We start from the raw sequence: 17,620 nt of genomic DNA, 5'->3' as shown, positions 1-17,620 counted from the left end.
ACAAATAATATAAATAAATAATTCACATCCAAAATCTACCTCTCTACCTGCGATCTACGGTCATGTTTGTGGAAGCACCATTGTCCGTAAACATTCCATGTTTATACAGTGAATGCTGCTTCGGACATTTCTTCAATGCGTGCTCCCGTCTATGCCACAGTAGGCATGTGAACAGTAGCAGCCACTCGCGTTGATCTGAGTCAGAATTGATTTAAAAGTGTGAAAACAACTCCGCATGAGAACAATTGTTCCGCTCAGTCTGAAATGAAGCCCAACCATGTGCCGACCAAAACGCTGCACTAAACTACAGACAGAGAGCATAGTTAAAATGTATAAAAAAGGAATGGATTGAAGTCTTCAGTTAAAAATATGATGACCTCCCACACTGACATCACTCTGTGATGGTCGTTGGCCAGCTGAGTTGATCGCTGTCTAAACGAAAGCGTCATGAGGCGTGAGTTTTCTCCGGTTCCTTGGTCAATGTAGCCTAAAATCTAGGTCTCATGTCCTGAAGTCCAGTCATGTTCACACGTTGCTCAGAAGAGCAAAGCGGACTTTGACCTGAAGAAGCCTCCGTAGGTCGTCTTTAGTCAATTCAGGTACATTGAATTGACAAGCAGAAGATAGATACATTTTTGCTCTCTTAATTTTTTAAAAGCATTATGTTTCCTTTAAAGAATAAAATATTTCAGTATTATTTTGTTAGCTGACTGAAGCCTCAAGTTAACCTTTACTTTAGCAGTAGTCAGTAGCGCCGTGGTTTGCTATGCCGCAGGCTAGTGCTAATTCCACTTGAAGAAAGATTCCACGTGAAGATGTGACTAAAAGATTAATTTACTGAGAAATTCGGGCTTCTGACTTCAAACCTGTGATAAAATCAGATGGGCCAGAGTGCAAAAGTTATTCACGCCGAAAGAAAAGAAAAAAAATCTGCAAAGAAAATGAACAAAAGATTCTCATCACCTGCAAAATACATTTCTTAAACATTCACGTTTCTCAGTTCAGAGTGAAAGATAAAGGTCAGGTTTGTTGATTGGGAAAAGCAGCCACACGCACTTCATCGTGTGTGAGTGGGAGGTAAAAGGTTGTCGGCACAAGAGGCCGGGTTAGACGTGACCAAGAAGGACTCTTTATTGTAAATACCAGCCCTTATGACATTGTTTGTAAATCCGCGAGCAGATTCTCTTCCCTTGAACAGCAACAAAACAAAAATAATTTCATCTGTGACTCACCTTTCGGAGTTCACTCGGCGGTTAGTGGGGCAGATTATCAGCCAAATCTGAGGATGAGATATGTGGATTTGATTTCCGCTCCTATTGAGCAACAGTGTAATCTGACCTTGGCCTCCTCTGAATGAGGATTTCTGCAAACTGCAACAGTATTTTGTTGAATATATCAAGGTAAGCAGAAAAAAAGGGGAATGGAAAACGTATGAATGCGAGGTCAAAGGTCAGGTCTGAAGCGTAGCTCTCCTGGCCCGTCAGTGCAAACAGAGGAGAGTTTAGATGCAGACGCCTGATTGTCTCAGAGGGAGGGAGCCCGAGTGTCAGCGGACATTAACCCTTCCACCTTCGACCCTTTACCCCCCAAAAACTCAACCGCGGTGACTGGCAAGGTTTGTCGGACCTCTCAGGGGGGAGGAGGCAGGTGCGAGCTGTGGTGGGAGGGCCCTCTGAAAGTCACACCATACTGTAACCTTTGAACTGGAATGAGCCTGGGACGGTTGTGACATTCCCCACGTATGCAGCTGCAGGGAAACTTCTGCTTAAAACACATGACACAGCAAAACGTGTCTCAAGAGGCAACAAAAACATTTCAGAGCCCAGCGAGAAGAAGCTACTGAACAAGGACAGCAACAATGAAAAATATAAATTACATTTTTGCCGCACTACATCTGACATTTAAAAATATTTTTTTAAACATCTCAAAAATGACATGTTGAATTTAATATATAGTTAATCGTCTCATCTCTCACAAAACTCTTTCACTCTTTCAGTAAACTCCTGTCCTGAACTGACACATCGACTCTGAATTGGAGTTTTAGTAGCTACAACTAAATTATTGAGTGTCATGTGTTAAAAATAAGGAGAAACTTGATCTGACAGCAAAAGACTTCACACCGAGTGTGAAGGGGGTCTTAAATAAATCAACTCGCTTCGGGTCATGACGGCTCCTGTTAGCATGAGACAACCTTTGGACGTTTACCGGCCGCTTACTTTGAATTTGACTCGACTTAGGTCAAGTGAGCCAAGTACCTTCTTTATACAACAGATTTTATCCGATTATGACAATATTGTTATTTTTATATCACCAGTGAGAAATTGAATAGAACATTTAAATCTAAATGTGGGATTGACTCAGCTGGAAAAACACATTTTCAGTCACTTGACCTTGTAGCTGAAAATAGCTGACCATGAAATCACCTAACGTTGAACATGCTTATCACTACACCACTGGATTTTGCTTGTTGCTGGAACTTATTTTCATGTTTTGAGAAATGAACCAGAGGAAAATCCTACTTAAAATGTATTTATACAGTATAATATATCCATGAACAAACACAGGCTTGTGAAACTCTTGTAATTGCCTGTAATTCTAATGCAATTATCAAATTGTTTTATGATCTCTGCACAGACATCGACAAAAGAGAAATCTTCACTATGAGTTCCATAATGCACTGCAACACTTTAAGCTCTTTATAAAATCCAAAGGTCATATTTGTACTCCTGATTTGGACAATGGCAAAATCAGATGAATGTTAATCCTCTTAGCGCCTAGTTAAAACTTGATGAGTTTCAAATATTAATCTTGAATATTAAAAAAGAAGAATGAAGAAAATAGTTTGTTTACCCTGAAAGTGAGACGACAGATTCACAGACTGAAACACATTCATTTTTCAAACCCACCAATGACGATGGAATTGCGATGAGCGGATTATCCATTAACAAGAGAAACTGTCTTTATTAGTGCCACAAACTACGATCAGGGAAGAAGATTCTTGACCTCTGAGCAAAATAAACAGACAAGAGTGATTATGAGTGGATTATGGCCGACATGCTAAACAGCCATCTTTGTCGCCTCAGTAAATATTCAGCTTTTGTCCTTGAAGTGTGTCAGGGAGATGAAAGTGTGTGTGATCGACAAGACAGATAATTCCAGTGGAACGGCGAAAGAAGAGATACGTGAAAGTCACCGCTGTGCTTGTCAGTGAAGGTGTGTCGGACTACTTACATATTATGATGACTCCATCTCTGCTGTTTAATCACATTCTCCCTCACAGCACCGTGAATACCATTGTGTAGTGGGGCTGTACGTCGGATTGTGCGGCAGGTCGGCGTCATGCTTTGTTTAACATACACATCAGAAATGACATCCACCTTAGGAAGGCTGGATTCCAAGTACAGGACCTTCAACTGAATCCCTGGTAGCGGAAGACAAGTCAGTTTTAACGAAAAACAACCAGTCTGTTTATAGAAAGCCACGTTTGCTGTAGCCATTAGCTATAAGCCCACACTTCCCTCTCTACTTACACCACCTCAAGCTCCAATTCTAATATTGTTTTTCCACACGACCACTCCCAGTTTCACAATGGCTCCGATCCATGGTATCCATGTTGGCAAGACTCTGTTTTCCCCCTTAAGGATTTACATTGGGTGTAAGGACGTCAGGTCAGTGCAACAGTGCACCATTGCCTTAAGGCTTTTAAGGTGCACGGGTCCAAATCCCAAGCAGGATGGTGCTCAAAAACAAGGAAAAAAGTGTAAAAAAAATCCTGTAAAACACACTAGTAATGAATAATGATGCTATCCAACCTCTGCCATTATATACATGACATAGTTTATATTATATAGCCCATTATAGAGTGAGTTTTTCCTTGATATCTTCAGTTTTATTGACATTACATCACATAATCCTGGCACCTCTTTGTGACATTACAAAAGGAGCCAACAGTTATGTAACAGTTTATGTTGTTCTATGTCTTTTTTAAAATCATGAACATTCTCTTGACCATTCAGAGTCAACACTAAGTAAAGTTATTTTACTTTTAATTCCACCTTACTCTACAAATGAAATGATTATGCTTTAAGTGGTTTGGTTGTCCATGTACATGCTGCAATTTATTATGGACACAAATAGACTCCATGGGAATGGAGTGGCGACTGAATTCGAGGAAAGGTTGAGTGAGGACGTCTGTCACTATCAATTGCTTGGTGTTTGTAAAAAGATACGTGTCTCCAGCATATGGTGAATACATCGTCCTGCAGATGCCAGGCATGTGTGAAATGCATTCTCCGAGGAGACCGCAGCAAAGACTGCGTCCCAGTAGTCTGCAGCTGTTCGTATAATGTAAACCATGGATGCGCTGAATTTTCACTCATATTCGCTTTAGCATAAAGCTCCATGCAGCTAGGGTGGTACTGTAGTGAGCTGTTTTTCTCTCAAAAAAATAGAGGTCCGTATTAAAGGAAAGACATGCCAGTGCAAGACTCAGATTTTGGGCGGTATTTTTTGGTGTTAAGGAGGTTATTGAATTTCAATACAAATACTTACCGTCATCTGAGCTACTGATGTAGTCAAGATCACACCTACCGAGACCAAGACATTATCGAGGCTGGAGATTATCGAGATCAAGACGAGACCAAGCTATTTTGAGTCGAGGCCGAGACAAGAGCAAGATATATGGAGATCAAGATCAAGACAAGACCAAGGCAAAACCAAGACAGTACATATGCAGAGTCTCACACTGACTCACAAATTGTTCCAGTGATACATTGGTGTTGAGGGAATCCTTTTGTGGATCAGTTTGAGACCCCTGATGAATATAAAGGAAAAAAAAAACACAACAAAACTGAATAAAAAGCCAGAGGCCTTCTTTTACCAAATATGCTTTCACGCAAATGCGGCACCTACATTTCTTTTCAGCAAGGTATTTCATAATATGCGCACCTCCAGCCGCTGTGCCGCAGCCCGAGTGTGTGACACTAGGAAAGTTGCGGCTGTATTCCGGTTTTCTCTGTGGGTCTCGACCAGTCCAGAGGGTCAGGAGCCTGTATTCAGAGATGCTATTTGAGGTTGCTTGGGCATCTTGTCAGGATGCCTTCTGGACACCTCTCTGTTGATGTGTTGCCGGCATGTCTAGCTTGGAGGGAATCCCGTACTGGTCTGCCCTTGTAAGCAAACAGCTTATGTATCAGGGAATTCAGTTGGGTTAGACAAGGAGTCCCAATCTGTGGCCACCAGAAGCATCTAATGAGCCTGGTTTCGTCGCGACGACACCACAGAACAAGGTGCTAAATACGAACTTTCTGACTTCACTGCCTATTTGAAACATAAGCACTTATTTGTACATGCAGTGTCAGGAAAGCCGCTCCAGGAAAGCAACATTATATTTAACCGAGGTCATTTTGGGATGTTGAGAAATGTCTTCTGGGGTTCTGCTAAGACAGACGATACGGTAGTCACAGTCAAGGTATGTCGGTGTTATTTAGTGCGGCAGTGTCGTGTTGAGTTTCTTGCTCTGCGCTGGGATATCATCATCACGTTGGCCTCACAATGAGGATGGTGTCTGCTTTCCCATTCAACTGTTCCTCCTGTCTGCTTCTGGCACCCAGATAAATAGTCTGAAAGCTAATGGCTTAAAAAAAACACCATCTGCCTGAAGGTGTTTAGTTAAGGAGTGACTGCACTGATGTTGATCAATAGTTTGGATGACAAAAACACACAAGTCGAGAGGTGAAAGAAGAACTTGGCTCCCAGGAGGATGACCCACTTATCCGCACTGTTCATTTCGTCATTCTACTTTTTAAGCAATCGTCGTGCCAGGCAATCAATTGTAAGTCTGCTGACAGCGATGGGAATGTTTACATCTCCCTACGCCTGTCCTCATATCTAGTGCTTAACCCGTACCCGCTTGCTCTGAAACAGGAAAAATCAAGAGGAATTTTGGAGTTGTTTTTGGATAGCTGTCAAAAGTATGGGAAAACAGGTCACTGCGTAAGTGAGGCAGCCGCTCGGTGTTTGTGTGTGCGTACGAAACAGAGCGGACGGGAGAGAGAGTGGGAGAGCGAGCTCACACGTGTGAATAGGAAAGCAGGCAAGACTAGGCCGACTCCTGAGTGGGTGAGTTGCCTCATGTCCTCCTGAACAAGCGCTGGCCCGGCATCTTGTTGACCTAGTTGGTGCTCTTTGACTAATCCCTGGTGATTCCGGCGGGTGGTCTGGGAGGAGCGCTCCTCCGGTTTCCGCTGTATTTGAATATCAGATGGCAAAGGGCGGGGCATCAGAACTGCCAAGGGATTTGACTGGAAGGCCTGCCAAAGCAACACGCATGTTTTTGGAGTGTCCCACACCTCCTGCTGCCTTTTCCTTACCCTGTGCCATCTAAGGTCGTCCTCTTTAATCCACTTGTCACACTTAAAAGACCGACATATTACGCGGCCTACAGTGATATGGCTTACATTCCCAGAGACCCTGAATCGAGTGGTCATGGATGGGGATGTCAGGGATTCCCTCACACGACCTCTGCATCATGGCCCAGCAATGCATAAGGAGCAATTTTAGAAATCATCTATTAGGATATAAGGATCTTGTCACCCCACTTTGACACTGGGTTTACGCTTGGGTGCCAACAATTAATCACCAACCATCCAAGTAGGCAAAATATCGACGTACAATGAAAGATAGGACATTTAACAACAGACAGGAAACTAAACGTCAGTTAAAAACTAATGCTTTTTGTGCTGTGAGGCAGTTTTCTCACGAAGAATCGCAATTAATCTGCAAAATTCAGTTTAATATGCGGTCGATCCTTCTTGGCAGTGGCTGATCGCAACCTTTGGCTGTTGATGTGGTTGTTCATTCATGGTCGAGAAGGCAACAAGTCAAAGGTCAAAGACAAAGTTTAACTGAACCAGTGAAGAAGGGCATTTGTGACAGAACACAACTGAATCTCACTCAACAAAATGAGTCAAATAGTCTGAAATATTTTTACAAGTTGAAGTTATTTTTCACAGTGCGCAAAAGATGAAAGATTTTAAACACTATTTAAGTTGCGGACCGACGAAAATTCGAATTGACGGATATGAACAGGCAGAATTTTAAGCGTAAAGAATTGCTGTTGTTATCCTCAAAGTAATAATAATAATAAATTAAAATAAACCAGCATTTTCTTTGCAGTTTTTGGAGCACATCACTTTTTTCTTTACTTATTTAAAGTATATGCAGGCCACATAAAATCACTCTCTGAGCTGCAATTGGCCCACAGACCTTGAGTTTGACACATGGGAGTCAGATGCTTCACCACATACTCAGGAATTTCAAAGTTGATTTTGTGTTAATATTCAAACATTTGCTTCCAGGCGGTTTAGTGTCGGGAATATTGTGTTCTCACGCTCATTTAAACAAAGAACATGCAGCTCCAACACAGAATGTCCTCATTTTTTAAAGTGTTTAAAGTCTGAAGACTTCTAAAGGATTCAAAGGAAATCAAGATTGAGACCGATTTTTCCATGTGTCTTCATTCTTGCCTGTGCCGTCTGTTCTCAGGCAGGTTGTTGGTATCATGTGACCATTCACTCTATTCAGCCATCAATGCCGCTCTATCAGCTTACACGTGCAACACAAGTTTGGCCGCTGACACACATCTGACATGCTGTCGTCTTGTATGAGGTTTTATGTTTGGGTGATCCAATTACTCTTTCACCTTGTGGTTTATGGCTCCTCTAACCTGCTCATTCACTCACTATGGGCCATTTGCAAGCATAATGAGTCACAGATATGCTGCTGAGGCACAAATACTGCCAGATTTTTGTAAAACACCCACAAAATGATGTTCAGCTGGAGGTGAAAGTGGAGATTTGACCCCTGGTTTAGAGGAGAAGCTGCTTTTGTGGAAGCCCATTGACTTGCGTCAAACTTAAACAAGACAACAACAAAAAAATAAATCTCCGTTTGAATGAAGGACCTCATTTGTCACGCGGCAAATTCAGTCTGAGGTAACCAAACCATTCTTTACACCGCTTAAAGATCAAGATGATGACTTATTGTGACAAAACAAATTTGCCTCTATCTTTGCAAATCAATGAGATAATTCATCACAAACCTAAATTGTCTTCGCTTGTGTGATTAAACTTCCAGTTTTAATAAAGGACATCGGCAACTTTTTAAGGGATATAAAAAATGAGGTTTGGCGACCAAAATCTCTATTTTCTGACTGCAACAAGAGGAGATCATTTATGAACACTGCCTCACCAGTGCCCCCTTTATCTTTATAAAGAAAAAAAAATGTTTGCGAACTCCACAACAAAAGCAGTTCAAACAGCCTTCAACTTTTAACCCGCTTTCTCAAGATGGTCCCCAGCAATATGTGCAAACTGTCCGAGCCCTGAACTTGTTTTTCCCGATTCTTTCATCGGTGCATAAACGCACGACTAGATGAATATTTGCTCTTACATGTGTACAGCTGGAGATTGGCGACTAATCCGTAGTCAAAGCTGCTGTGTTTATGTTGGTTTCACACTGGACCGACTGCTTTGTTTGACTGAGGCTTTAGTGGGAGGACACAGCGGGGGTTGAGCTAAAGAGTCAAATATCAGGGACAGAGCCACCTTACTGTCCCTGCCACAGACGCACACACACACACACACAAACAAGGGCGCACAGCGATGAGGGAGGACGTTGAAAACACAGCGTCCCTGGGCCCTCGTCCTTCTTCCACCCATCCACCAGCCGCTGTTCCCACGGGGACGTTAACATCCTATTGACCCTGCTGGCTCATTATCAGATCAGCATGGAACACGCTGGGGCACTTTAACCCGCACACAACACACACACACACACTTAAACTGCAGATTACTTTGCTCTCAGATCAGTATTTTGGCTCACGGTGATAGCAATCCTAGCCCCAGTTCCACAGCAGGGCACTAAACTAACTCCAGTTATCAGCCCGGCGTCCATTGGTGCGTCTCCTCCGCAGATGCCGCTCGCAGCTCCCATGGGACAGCCGCGCCTTCCCAGCATCCCCCGATGATTGTCAGTAAACGTGTTGACATAAATGTGGTGTGGCCACTAATGAGCTGCCAAAGCAGCAACCACTCCTCAAGACTCGTCAATGTCTGGCTACACTCCGCCGTCTAACAATAGATTAAAGAGTAAATCACCAGATTTTCCTCAAGTGGAGACCCCATCATCATCATCGGCACGGAAGACAGACATTAGAATGCAGCGTGGACATGTGACGGCCCCTTGCTGCAATTGAAATTCATGACAGGTCTGAGGCGCTGTGATACTCTTGTAGGCACAAAGCCCGCGCCTCTAATGTTTATTGATAGCAAAGCCTACATAGGCTGTTATTATTTCAAGGTAGTATGGGAAGGCTTAGTTTCAATGTCTACATGTGTATATGTGTGTGTGTATACACACAGCCTCCGTGTTTGTTTGCGTCGCACAAAAAACAGATTAGTGAAAACACTGAGGTAAAATAAGCAGCCTGACCTTGCTCTGAAACTGAAAGGCAATCCTCTGAATGATCCGCGGGTCAGTAGCTTTGTCCTTCAGACAGTTAAAGTCTATCCTTCTCATCCCCTCCCTCCAACCCCCACCTGTCTCACTCTCTCACCCTTCATCCCTCTTCCTTCTACACCACTCGCATTCACATTAGACCCTTCATTTCCTGCACCTAATGTGACACTTTTATTCTCATCAATGCCTCATCTTCCCTAAACTATCCCAACGTATACACAGGCAGATGTGCGCGCACAAAAAACACCATTCAGCACTCTTGATGTGGATGTCATCTTTTCATGTCGGCTCTTTTGAACACGGCTGTTTGTGTTATTTCAAGACGTGATTGTTCCTGGTGACAAGCCTTGATGGCGCTGATGCGTCTGATCCGCTGCTACGCCTCAAAGGCAGATGAGCGAGATGCAAAGGCAGCAGCAGATACCAGCAGTCGAATTAAAGACTTCCCCCACAAAACTCTTTGAGCTGTGAGATGTTTGACGCTTTAATAAGAGTGTTGCCAAAGTGGGCTGCCAGGTGAGTGTTGGCAGACCCCTCCCCCCGATTCCTTCATGAATAGGACGCCAAAAGACTTGCAGCTTTCACTTGGAATTGCGAGCGTGTCAGCAAGATCCAGCTGTCAGTTATGCAATGACTAATTACAGCGGGAAGTGCAGCTTCTTGTGTTACTTTGGAAAGTCCGCGCTCGGATGTGTGCGTCGGCTCACTCCAGAACTTTCATTTTGACGGAGGCATTTTAAATAGGCTGTAAATTTTATCCCAAACAAAAATGCAATGAAAGTGTGAAGCATTTGGTACTGCATTATTATGATGATGGACAAAAATATGGGCTAGTCCAGGCAGCACCTGTGCACCATTTTAATGTCCCTCTTACTATATCCATAATGCACAGCAACAGTCAACTATTGTAAGTAAATGCAGTGGTGCCTCGGTTTTTGAACAAATTGTAATTCGAACAAATCGGAATTCGAACAAAAATTTCTAGATTTTTTTGCTTTGGATTTCGAACGAATATTCAGAACTCGAACGCCCCCGAAAAAAGCCGGAAAAACATAACGTGCACGAACCGATCAGCTGACGCGCTTTGTTATTGTGTATAATGCAGCCTCTATATGCAGACGTGTCCTGTTAGCTACATTTACTGACTGTTTTTTCTTCATATTGAGGTGTAAAACCTTTCCTGTCTCCGCACTGGACCGTGGTAGAGTGTCACAGGGGAGGTGCTCGCTCTCCACACCTCCGAGGCTGGAGCGCTCACTCCAGGGTTTGATGTCCTGTTGTGGGCTGGAGCTGGGACAGGGATGAGGCGAGTCTGGGACAGAGCTAAGTTACTTGGTTTATGACTTTGTCACAGCCAAACTGCACAGAAGCGCACATTCAGAGCTGGACACGCACCGGGCACCTCTTCACTTCTGGAGAGACGTCACTCACTCGGCAACCCCTCCCACATGCAGCGGCCACACACATAGAGGAACAGCGCACCTGCAGCAGACACTCTACATTCACTCCTACAAAAGCCTATTTTAAGGCTTGGAATGCATAATTTCTTTTTCCATTCATTGTAATGGGAAAAATCGATTCAGATTTCGAACAATTCGCTTCTCGAACGGCCATCTGGAACGGATTGTGGTCAAGAAACGAGGTACCACTGTATAAGAAATCGTGTCTAAGCTAAGGTTGCAGCCAAGTGTGCGGTGCAGATGAAGAGTTACTTGTAACGTGTAGCGTCTCAGAACGATGAGTCTGGTTGACTGACTGATCATCTGCTCCCGTCCCCTTGGACACACCCTGGAGCGCATTCACATCGAGGGAATATGAAGCCATTCTACGCTGACACTAAAACACTATCGAACATTCTCTGTCTACATGTTTGCTTTTCCAGGGAGTATGAAAACTTTGCCCAAAATGAGATGAATGTAAGTCTCTGTGACAAAAACGCGGTTACAGAATGTAACCTGGGTTCTACGAATATGTTCTCTACCCTCGAATGGGCTCCACTCTGAGTATTACCTCCAAGGCACTGCCTTAGTCAAAGGGTTCTTAAGGCCCAATTGTTGTATGTTCCCTTTACAAACGGAAATGCTGGTCACCGATATGTCAACCGGGAGAGGGGGCAGCCCTGAGTCAAAAGTTTAGAACAACAAATTCTAAAAATGGGGACTCTGGAACAAGCACTGATAAAAAGTAAAAACCAGAGGCAGTATTGTCGGAAGTGGTGGTCGGTGAGGCCGATAAATAGATCGCGAATGGAGGACAGTCACAGTTCATGCTTCATTGGAGCTGCATATCAGGTAGTAGCAGCAACACCACCCCCGTAACAGTGTTACTGCTCCGTTTGACCCGTATCCATAAGCTGAAATGAACGCAGAGGACGGACAGAAGGCTCTCTCTGTATCCGGATTCGTATGGCACTTAAAAGGGCCATTAATGCCACTGGATGTTTGCGTCTCTCAACAACATTACGCTGCTTTGTGGGATTGTCCTGGAATTGGCTGAGATGCCTTGGGCACCTTCATGATCCTTGGCTTGTTGACCTATACTGACTGGTGATGTAAACTTGTTAGGACCAAACTTGAAAATGACACAAACATTCGGAGCAACTTCAACAAAACACTGCCTCTTTAAGGGGTCGAAGTGGATTACGTAACTTATTTTCAGGTGCGGATTGCGCTCATGTTTTGTAACTTCGTGTCTCATTATTATCAAGGCTTTGTGTCTGCTGAGATGTCTTGTCAGCTGCTTCGCAAATTAAAAAAATTAAAAAAAGTCATTTGCAGGGAACTAGAACCAATCGCTGATTTAATTAGTCACCCCTCCCCCTCGCGCCACCCCCGCCGCCGCCGCTGCTTGGCAATGATGCAGAGACGGACATGTCTTTTTTAACTGTGACCTTTAGCTGTGATGAGTCTGTCTGCTGCACACAAGAATAGCCAGACTGGGCTGCTTTCACTAGCACAGTTCAAGCGTGGCTATAGGAGGAAGGGTTCTGTTGGGCACGAGATTCTGCTTCAAAAGCAAGTTGAAGCCATGATGAAACAGATTGTTTGTGATAAACATGTACGCCCTGAATATTAAAATATGAAACAGAATCGAAAGGAAAGAAGGTATAATTTAATGCCGACTGCAACTCAGACTCCCTTCTTTCTTTTACATTTTTAATATGAGCATTATTCTCATCAGGTAGTTGCTTGGCAAGCTTCCACGGTAAAATCTCTTAATGCATGGCATGATATACTGTATATGAAATGAAAACTGGCCCTTAAACAAACCACAGACAGACAAGGGCGCTCCCCTCGGTGGATCCGTCCAAGCGCGGCCGAAGTTGATCAACTTTAGATTATGCGCGCTCTTCTGAATACTGCTGTGTGTGCTGTTATGTTAAAAAAGGCTATCATGTTAAGATGACCCACCGGCCCATCCCTCGCTCCCGGCCCACCCCTCCACCTCCGCGGATCGATCGGGGAGTGACAGCGGGGAGGAAATAGAGAGATTCAGGATTTACATCGTCCTCTGACACGCTCATATAAACGCCCCCAATGATAAAGAGACTGCACTCTGGCAAGGACACCAGTCCTCATTTAGCTGCTCTCAACTTAAAAGATTTGCCATGCCCCCCTCCTCCTCCACCCACTCTTTTCCTCTCTTTGAGCAGATTTCAGGCCAAAGCATGTAACCTTTGTGAATTATTTAGTTTATTGACCTCTGTGGGGATTTAATATGAAGGTCGTTTCCTGCTGGTGGAGCGAACGCCGGCGGGGTCCTCAGGTGACATGGCCAAGGTCGCCCGTCTCCCTCCAGTTAATAATATATTTGTCACACGCAGTGTGTTCGCCCCCGCCACACCGCTGCTGCCTTCTACTTGATTAGTGCGACCAATAAGGACTGCCAAAGATAATAAAGTAGACATTGGCTTAAGGAGATGTGTCAAATGTCCACAGCATCTCTCTCCATCTCCCCCCACACACTAAACACAGACACACACACACACAAATTCACACCATGCCTCTCACCCTTCCCACCCCCTTCCTCCTCCTCCTCCTCCTCCTCCTCTCTCTTCTTGTTTTATTGTTTCCTAGATGAAGGTTAAAGGGAGATGCTGAACAGACAGAACAGCCAGAGGGCCGTGGAGGGCTTGACTGCAGTGGGGGCTTCGGCGGGTACCAGCCCCCCCCCACCCCCCACTCCGCCCACCTCCACAAGTGGTGCACTGGCGTGTCAGAGGGGTAAAAAGGGCGAGGCGGCTGGAGCCACGGGGGCAAGTGGGTTACACAGTCTGCTTTACAAGGGGGGGCAGTAGAGAGCTGCTACATGTCAGCGATAATAATCACACAGAGCTATGGAGTCTTATTAGCGCTGCCGTTTGGCCGAGACAAAATGGCGCCCCCATAGGTGAAGCCCAGGTGATTTATTGCAGCAGGAAGGAGAGCATTACAGCAGCAGCACTGGCGGATATTTTTCTGGCATGGCGCTGTAATGAAGTTGTGAGAAAAAGGAGGAGAGGGTTTAAATCTTTAAGGGGGTGAACAAGCCCTAAGTGCAACTTTATTGATTTGTTTGTATGAGTGCTTGTGATAATGTGCGAGGTCCGGTAATGACAGGCAGATGAGAGGTGGAGGAGAAGGCGAGCAGGCAGCCGAGGCCGAGCTGCAGTCTGTCTCCTCTTTGTCCTTTTCTTTCCCCGTAATAGTTTACATCAGGAGGTCAGAGCAAGGTGAGTTTGACAAGCACATACACCTGTGAGATACAGGAGATATGTGCTGACAATGTAATCAGTCTGCCGCGTGCGTGCGTGTGTGTGTGTCGTACACGCACGTAGACATAATAGGACTTAGATAACAATGACTAACAACGCAGCCAAACACTTCTGGGTTTGGACAGAGATGTACAAACCTATAGTGGTAATGTTGAGCGCTGTATACAGTTGACTTAAACACCTCTGGGAAGGGTTTCTTTTTGTCCTCATATGCTCCGCCTACTGTCATGCATGAAGGAAATTTCGCCTTTTCATTGTAATATTCCATTTTTGATCTCCATGAAGACACTTTTTTGTATCTGCCTTGTGTGTCAGTTGGGCTCTGCTAATGACATTTCACTTCACTCATTTATTTTCTGCTGCTCATCTCATTACAGCATGTGTCAAACACACGGCCCGGGGGCCAATTCACTCAGCTTTGTTCATTGTGCAAGTATCAAGCAGAAGATGACTTCCATAGTACGCCTTGTCATTTGTCTGGATGCTTTGTAGCAGGCAGCATTAGAATGGCAACAATAATCATAAATTCTGGACTATAGAGTGCACTGGAATATTAGCTGCACCCACTAAATTTAAGAAGGAAAATAGATCTTGCTCATACATAAGCCACATCTGTCTACAAGCCGCGGGTGCAGTGGTGCTGTCTGCATCATAGAAAGGTCAGTGGTGCTTAATAAACCATGAGGATCACTTCTAAACTAGTTTTGAAAACAGAGTCCAGCATGGAGACTGACTCATGAAACAAACTGGGCAATGTTCTGAACTTGAATGAGGAACTCCTCACATCTTTAAATTCACATTAAAGCAAAGTTCCAACACCTCAGCCGGTCTCAGTTGCTGCTTCTCGTCTCCGGTCCTCCAGGACATCAGCTCTGCTGGCGGAGCTGCAGACACATGGGTGAACACAACGCATTTTGAGCACTTTAACGTCAATAATACACCGTTGATTTCATCAGTTTGATGTGACATGGCTCTATATTATGGCAGCATGAGCCTTTTCAGCCTGTAAAATCCTTATATGAGCCACGATGTCATATAAATTGAGGGAAGTCTAATAAAAGATAGAAGCCAAAATGTATGTTTGTGGGTCAAGAAGAGCGTGTTATGAGGTACAGACAGCAGGGAGGGATTCATTGTTTATGTGTTTTGAAACTAATGCCAGTGAATACCAGGTGACTAAAACATCGAACACACACATAGACTGAACATATATAAGACCTAAACTGTATAAACCAGAACGGCACTTCGCACCAACATTTATTTCAAAAGTGCAGCCAGTTCCAAAGCTGAATGCGAAGAAGAGCTCACGAAGGTGCCATGACCCAAATTAAACAGGGAGGTTCAAGATGGGGGGCGGAACCTGGCAGAACATTAGCATGATGTATGATTGGACCGGTGCAGACACACGGCACATTTTCTGGGACTGAATGGATTTGTTGAGTCTGTTAATGACCTTCTATTCTGGACCTTTTTCTCTATTATCTGAAGCGGGCAGCGTCATCCATAACCCGGCTGATAAATCATTGTTGCAATCCTCATCTTTGCTCTATCATGACAATTAGGCTCCGCGCTAGAATTCATGTTTGCTAAATCCAGATTAACTCACACCACCTCTGTATCTGAGGAACGTGTGAGGAGGATTAATGGATACAATGCTCCCCATTATATTTCAGACAGTCGCGTGTCAGAAGGAATTAACACCAAAGAGAATTTAATCTCTGCAGTTGGTTTTAATGTTGGAAAGTGATACTTTCCCCTGAATTGGACCCCGTGAACATCTCTTTTTCTTCCCACCCATTCTCTTTTTCAATAGGCTGTATCATTTGGTGAATAAATTGACAACAAAAGTCTCATCTATGTCAAATCTAGTGCATAACAGCTTAAGTCTTGTTTGATCTCATAGTCCATAAAGGTTTAAATTGTCCAAATTTGTGGGTGTTGGCTGGCTACCTTTCCAGGATTTTCCCTGCTTCTGTCACTGGAACATAACGGCAGACGGAGTGAATAAAGACTAGGGGAAAAATCCATCTGTTAAAGAAGATTTTTATTCTTATCAATTTATTTTTAAAGGAAAACATTTTTTCCCTGTTAATGTAACCCAAATTTTCTGCCGTTTTAAGTGTTTACTTTGGTCAAAAAAAAAAAGAAATAGCATCAGGAGGTCAAGTGAAGTTCTCAAGCTGTTGCTGGATCGATTCGCTTGGATTTTAGCGACATGTAGCAATGTTTTCAGTGGCAGTGATGTGGTTCATTCACACTGTTTTGACCTGTCTGTCTGATGCTGCAGTTCAGAGGAGCTGTTTTAAGCTGCTCAGCACTGCATGAGGAAGAGTGGGAGGGGCTTGTACCACCATTAGAAAAACTCAATTGTCTGATACCAAAATACAAGAATCGAGGGACAAATTTTATAAATAAAATGACTCCAGCAAAAAGAGCACCCTCTTTCTGTTGCATATATCATGCCATCCAAAATATTTTTTTGTGACTGTGACAATAAACTCACTTCATACAGCAACGCACTGATCTGATATCTCAGTCAAGTGGGTGCAGCATCATCGGAGGACTTGTGCTCGCAAAATTTGGGCTTGTCCTCCTTGGGTACTCGGCATTCTCTGCTGCGTCCTAATAGCGTATTCATTAAAGCAGGCCGGGGCAGGAGTCGAAGGTAAGGTCTCCACTTCCAAAGTAACTCTGCAGCACGGACCTCATTTGCACCCAGACAAGCCTATTGTAACAGCAAATAAAACAATATTGATTTTGCAAGTGGCAACGGGGCTGTGCATCTTATTGATCGGGATCAAGCACTTATCACTCTCCAGACCCGGAGTGTGCCAATGTTAAGCACAGGTTTCAAGTCTTAATTACGGCGGTGGCCTTTACATGCCTCCTCGCCTAATGATGCTTCATTTAACCTGCTGAGTTTGACCTTCCCGAAACACCCGTCTCTTACACATTATTAACATTTTACTGTTGTGTGATTTTTTTTTATTTTTTTTTTTAATGCCAGGAGCTGACCGACGCTTGACTCCGCTGCGGTTATGAAACCGTTCCTTTATTGTATTTACCTCAGCTGCTCAGCTCCATCACTCTGTCAGTGCGGATCTATAGAAATGGTGAGCAGACCGGAGTCAGGATAACCTTGTGTACACACACTGACTGCTCCAATAATGGGAGGCTACAGCCTTAATGTCAGGTCTGACCCTGCTGCAGCATGTTCCGCTGGCAGATAAGTGATAGATAATAGCCTCCTCTGCAATATTGAACATTAACTTGATCATGATACCGCTATCTGAATAAATATGGATCGATATTCTGTAAATATCCATCATCCTATTTAGCCACCGGACT

Source organism: Synchiropus splendidus, chromosome 17 (genome assembly GCF_027744825.2).
Source record: "Synchiropus splendidus isolate RoL2022-P1 chromosome 17, RoL_Sspl_1.0, whole genome shotgun sequence".
In the NCBI taxonomy this organism is placed as follows: domain Eukaryota; kingdom Metazoa; phylum Chordata; class Actinopteri; order Syngnathiformes; family Callionymidae; genus Synchiropus; species Synchiropus splendidus.
Note: the sequence above shows the minus strand (reverse complement) of the source record.